Source organism: Acanthochromis polyacanthus, chromosome 3 (assembly GCF_021347895.1).
Source record: "Acanthochromis polyacanthus isolate Apoly-LR-REF ecotype Palm Island chromosome 3, KAUST_Apoly_ChrSc, whole genome shotgun sequence".
Classification (NCBI taxonomy): Eukaryota; Metazoa; Chordata; class Actinopteri; family Pomacentridae; genus Acanthochromis; species Acanthochromis polyacanthus.
Genome location: NC_067115.1, coordinates 36,550,029 through 36,556,028, shown reverse-complemented (window position 1 = coordinate 36,556,028; position 6,000 = coordinate 36,550,029). Strand labels below are relative to the sequence as shown.

Below are 6,000 nucleotides of genomic sequence, written 5' to 3'. Positions count from 1 at the left end.
CACAACAGGTCAACACAACAAACAGTTGCAGGAAAAGGGTCCCTAAAACTTGTTGTGCTGATTGACACCATCTCTTTGGGAGTGTAATCAAAAGACGACCTCGTAAGCTTTCAAATGAGCCATACCATGTCAAAATCTATGCATTACAAGGAAAGTTATGACCGGAAAACTGTGGCTGTGTAATGGTCTCGCATGTACCAGATGTTGTTTGTTTACAACTTCACTCTCATTCCAAGATGGTGGCCAGTTGATGCATAGTCAGCCTATGCTGGACAGTGGTGCGAGGCTTCTATGATTTCTATGACCTGAACATTGACTGGGCTATCCAGGTTCTGTATGTGAAATCTATAGGTCTCTCTTGGGAATGAGACTTAGTGTCTCAATGAGACTACCTGTTTAAATAACGGTTAAATAAAAACTATATACATCAGTGTAGTATTTCATGCTTGATTTTGGTTGCATATGAAGCATTTCTCAGAGCCTGCATAGCTTAGTTGGTAGAGCATCAGGCTTTCAATTTGAGGGTCCAGGGTTCAAGTCCCTGTTCAGGCAAGAAGAGTCTTAAATAAAAGTTGTGCAAGTGAGTCAGTCACTACTTATGTCAACATTCAAGAAAAGAAACAGGCTGCTCTATATGGAAATGAAAGAAATTAACTATGCTTTTGTTTAAACAGTCCGTCCTCAAGTAGACTCATATTACCGCCTACATTTGTCGTCTCATCAGCACACGCCATGCAGCTGACATGTCACAAAGTTAAAATGACCCACGTATTTTATGATCAACAGACATAGCATCAACCGGAGTGCCGGTTGATGTCACACTTATGGCAAAGGTGAACATTTAACGATCTCGCGTCCGCGCATTAGATGTATCCAGGCCAGGCAGCAGACCTGTAATTATTATTATTATCATTATCATTATTATTATTATTATTATTATTATAGTAGTAGTAGTAGTATTGTTGTTAATAATAATAATAATTATTATTTTCTAACATTATCACAAGCCTAGTAGTGTATATAATAAATACTGTGCAAAAATAAAAACGCTATTTAACGTAATTTATCTTTTATTACCCATTTATCAGTAAGGCTTTTATTTTGGTAGGGAGTCCATTTGACCCGTGACGGTCAGGGGTCACGTGCTTCCGTTTTTTTGTTTTGAGACCTGAAACGAAAAAACGGAAAATTGAAATCCATCAAACGAAATTCGGCCGTAATTTGCTTGTGTTGGTTTCATTTTTGGTTTTGAATTGAGAAAGGAAAAAAACGTTTTTTCGTTTTTGGTTGAAAACGAAAAAAGGAAAATTGAGCCGTTTTTCCCTTTTTCGTTTGTTGGTTTGGTCAGAAAAACAGATTATACCTTTGGCCCCTGACCTTTGTCCCTATCAGCATCATCTATTCCGAAAAAATCACATCTATAATAGTCTCCATTTATGAGGAACTTTTGTACTTGATATTTTACACTAATAGGAAACACAAGTAGAAGTCATTAAAGACTACACCTGACAGCCTAATATTATTTAGGCTGCTGATATTTATCAGTCCTTAAATTAAAACATGTCTTTCATCAGTGCCTTCTAAAGTGGTCTATTATGGGATGGCTACACCGTTTGCCGGTAGCAGGACTGTCGTAGCTAACGTTAGCTCTGGTGCTAACAGCTACATGTTTTGCATTGAGGTGATTAGAAAATTCTTTGTTGCACAGTACTACACTTTAATCCAAGCTTTTTAGATAGGTTAGTCAAGAGTCAGACAGGAAAGTAGGGGAGAAGAATGGAGACACAACCTGCAGTAGTAAAGGCCCGTGAGCTGGACCTGAACCCAAGCGTTTGAACCCATCCAGGACTGTAACCCCTGTTTACGGGTCACCCAATCAACCAGCTGATCTACCTGGGCACTTCCACACAACCACGCTTTTATTCAAGCTGACATTTGGAAGTTTTATTTCCACCCAACAAGCTCAATGCAGTCTGTGATTAATTATTCAAAATTAACGTGTTAACTATATGACAGTCATGAAGAAATGAAGGCCAAATTTACTAAACAAAGGTACTATGATAACGGACCAAGAGCTAAAAAACTCTTAGCCTGGAGGATAAGAAAGCAACAGGAGGAAAGGTCCATCCACAAAATTAAAGATACACATTCTGGAAAAACGTGTCATAAATTGGATGAGATACAAAAGTCCTTTGAAAATTCCTATAAAAATCTATACACACAATCGGAAGGAGCAGACTGTTTGAGCATTACACATTTTCTTAATTCGCTGGACTTACCATCCATTGGATTAGAACAGAATAAAATAATGATGAATGGAATAACACAAAAAGAGCTAGATATCGGGACAAGGTACGTTTTATCCGTTTGATTCCTGGCTATAAAAGACACAAGCAGAAACAAAAAATCAAGCCGTTTTTTCGTTTTTTCGTTTTGAGCAAAAACCAAAAAAACAGGAAACGGTTCGTTTTTTCGTTTTTTCGTTTTGAACAAAAAAACAAAAACAACAGGAAACGGTTCGTTTTTTCGTTTTTTCGTTTTGAACAAAAAAACAAAAACAACAGGAAACGGTTCGTTTTTTCGTTTTTTCGTTTTCACCCCCAAAATGAAAATACGACTCAATATTCTGTTTCATTGGTGGGTGGGGCTTCGGAGCCTGCCGGTGCACAATAAAGCTCCTGCCCATCACAATAAAGCTCTTGCGCTGGCATTCATAGACTGACTGACTTTCATTGTATTGCCTGCCCCCACTGCACTTCCCCTAACTCTAAATCAAAGCAAGTCGTGTACACAGTAATGACAGTCATAACCAGTGGTGTAGTCTAGTTTTTTCTAGTGGGTATACTCCAACCTCATAAACCAAAGCCAGGTCAGGTTCTCATATATGTGCGCGTGCACTCACATGTCCAAGCGCGCGCGCGCACACAGACACACACACACACACAGCAGCAGCAGCTCCTTTATTTCAAACTACCAATTAGATACTTATAGACATTATAGCGTCAGCAGCTCCTCCTCCTGCCATCAGGTAGAGCTGATGTTTCCTCTTCATCAGGTAGAGTTGATGTTTCCTCTTCATCAGGTAGAGTTGATGTTTCCACTCCATCAGGCTCCCTTTCCTAAACGTTAACCTTATCTCCAGCTGTAGTGTTCCCTAAAGCGGCAGTATTCACAGGACAAGCAACAGACTTATTAAAACACTGAAATAGTTTCATTTAGCTTTGCTTTCTTTTTCTTATTTTTTCTCCACTGACTGATGTTGGGTCATTAGAAGTTCTAGACTCATGTCCCTCTTCTTCTAAGCCAGGGGTATTCAGCTAAAATTCAGAGAGGTCCAGTCAACAAAGGTCCAGAACATCATAATGTCTAACTTGAGTTACTGTGATATATGCTGATGTAACCTGGTAGTTTTATTAGAGTCTGCCTGTAATCAAAAACTGACCGTCAAATAAATTCAGTACGGTTCAAAAACATTTTGACATTTATTAATAAATAACTTATATGTAACTGTATATCTTAGAATAAAGTGCAGAACTTAAAAAAGCATGACTGAACAACCTGAATCAACTTCTATACATCTTTAACAATAATTAAATCTCATAAATGTAAACATTTGAACACTTTTACATTGTTGTCTGTCTCATATCACTCCCCTAATATCTCTGCTGCTTAATGGGAGAGCTGAGCTGCTGCTTGTTTGAGCCGTTCTCAAAATATATTTTGATTATGTTCATAGTTGAGAAAGCTGCCTTACAGCTGTTTGCTGAACCAAACATGGTCAGCATGTGACCACAGTCTGTCCTCTAGAGATGTATAAGGCACAAAAGATACGACTCTCACAGCCGATGCTTTGTAGTGAGTCTGAAGAGCCGACTCCTAACGTATTTAATGGAGTATGGAGTTTAACACTGTCCTAGCACAATACATGTCACTGGATCCTAGATTAAAGAAGCTTGCCTTCAGTGACAACAGAGCTGTTGATGAGACACTTCAGAGAATAAGAGCAGCAGCCTGACACCTCCACCATTAGAGGACCAAGTGGAGGAGGAACCTCAAACTTCTGCTGTGTGGAGGCTCTTTAATGGAAGAGCTACAGGAGATGCTGCAAGGAGAAATCCTACAGCTGATGTGGTAATGGAGGATCATATCTAGAGGAAGCCCTCATCCAACCAGCAGACGACCCACTGAGCTGGAGCAGGACAAGGCCTCAGTCTGCCCCACCTGGTGAAGGTGATGGAGGAGAGACAACTTCTTCCATCTGAGAGAATCTTCTCAAAAACACGGCAGATATTCACTGAAAGAAGAAATGTATCAGCCCATCCAAGCTCAGCCATCTGATTTTTTTAAATGTCAGCCAGCTCTGAGGACATTTATACTGTTTGAATACTGAGTCTGGTTCTGTTTCTGTTCTGGTTCTGTGGGTTCATGTGCAAAGTTTTGTTCATTTATTTCTTTTGTGCAAAAAAGTTTGGTTGAAATAATAAACAAAAGCAAGAATACCTGTTTTTGTAACAGAGCAAATGTACAAAATGAGTCAATTATAAGGCTTCTCATAAAAACACTGAATGAAAAAGAGTTTGTCAAAACACAAACGATTCATATTTGCCAGGTTAGGCAAAAACATGAGACTACAAAGAATAATAAATTAGGAGCCGTTTGGGAGCCGAAAGAACCGGCTTTTCTTTGGAAGCAGTGCCAAAAGCTCTCTGAAAAGAGCCGAACTCCCATCATTACTGTCCTCTTTGTCCCTCATCTCTCAGCTGCTTTTTGAAGGCAGAGCTGCGATGCGATTCAGCGACGTCATTGGCTGAGTAGCGTCACGTGGGATGCCTGAACTCGTACATAATTGGTCTGTGCGTTTCTGAGCTGATAGACCAATGATAAACACTGGAAAGCTGCACCGGTAAAATAGAAGCGACCTGTCAAATTTACACCCGTATAGACGGCGTCTGGGTCCGGATCCGGACCGCGGTCGGCCTTTAGTGAGCCCTGTTCTCAGCCAGACACCTTCCCCTGTCCCATACAGCTTCACCGCTTCCTGACACAGAGAAAAGTGAACGTTATGTCAAAAAAACATACTAATACATGTGTTTGCGCATTTTTAAGTGGTTATATGGAAATTCGGACCGTATCTTTTGTGCCTTATACATCTCTAGAGGACAGACTGTGGTCACATGCTGACCATGTTTGGCTCAGCAAACAGCTGTAAGGCAGCTTTCTCAACTATGAACATAATCAAAATATGTTTTGAGAACGGCTCAAACAAGCAGCAGCTCAGTTCTCCCATTAAGCAGCAGAGATATTAGGGGAGTGATATGAGACAGACAACAATGTAAAAGTGTTCAAATGTTTACATTTATGAGATTTAATTATTGTTAAAGATGTATAGAAGTTGATTCAGGTTGTTCAGTCATGCTTTTTTAAGTTCTGCACTTTATTCTAAGATATACAGTTACATATAAGTTATTTATTAATAAATGTCAAAAATGTTTTTGAACCGTACTGAATTTATTTGACGGTCAGTTTTTGATTACAGGCAGACTCTAATAAAACTACCAGGTTACATCAGCATATATCACAGTAACTCAAGTTAGACATTATGATGTTCTGGACCTTTGTTGACTGGACCTCTCTGAATTTTAGCTGAATACCCCTGGCTTAGAAGAAGAGGGACATGAGTCTAGAACTTCTAATGACCCAACATCAGTCAGTGGAGAAAAAATAAGAAAAAGAAAGCAAAGCTAAATGAAACTATTTCAGTGTTTTAATAAGCCTGTTGCTTGTCCTGTGAATACTGCCACTTTAGGGAACACTACAGCTGGAGCTAAGGTTAACATTTAGGAAAGGGAGCCTGATGGAGTGGAAACATCAACTCTACCTGATGGAGAGGAAACATCAGCTCAACCTGATGGAGAGGAAACATCAGCTCTACCTGATGGCAGGAGGAGGAGCTGCTGACGCTATAATGTCTATAAGTATCTAATTGGTAGTTTGAAATAA

The 6,000-nt window shown here is 39.6% G+C and overlaps 1 non-coding gene across 1 annotated transcript; it reads left to right on the top strand.

Moving 5' to 3' along the window:
* The first annotated feature begins 479 nt into the window (after window positions 1-479).
* trnae-uuc (transfer RNA glutamic acid (anticodon UUC)) lies at window positions 480-552 on the top strand. Its single transcript has one exon. It is a non-coding gene; the product is annotated as a tRNA-Glu (tRNA).
* Window positions 553-6,000: the final 5,448 nt, after the last annotated feature.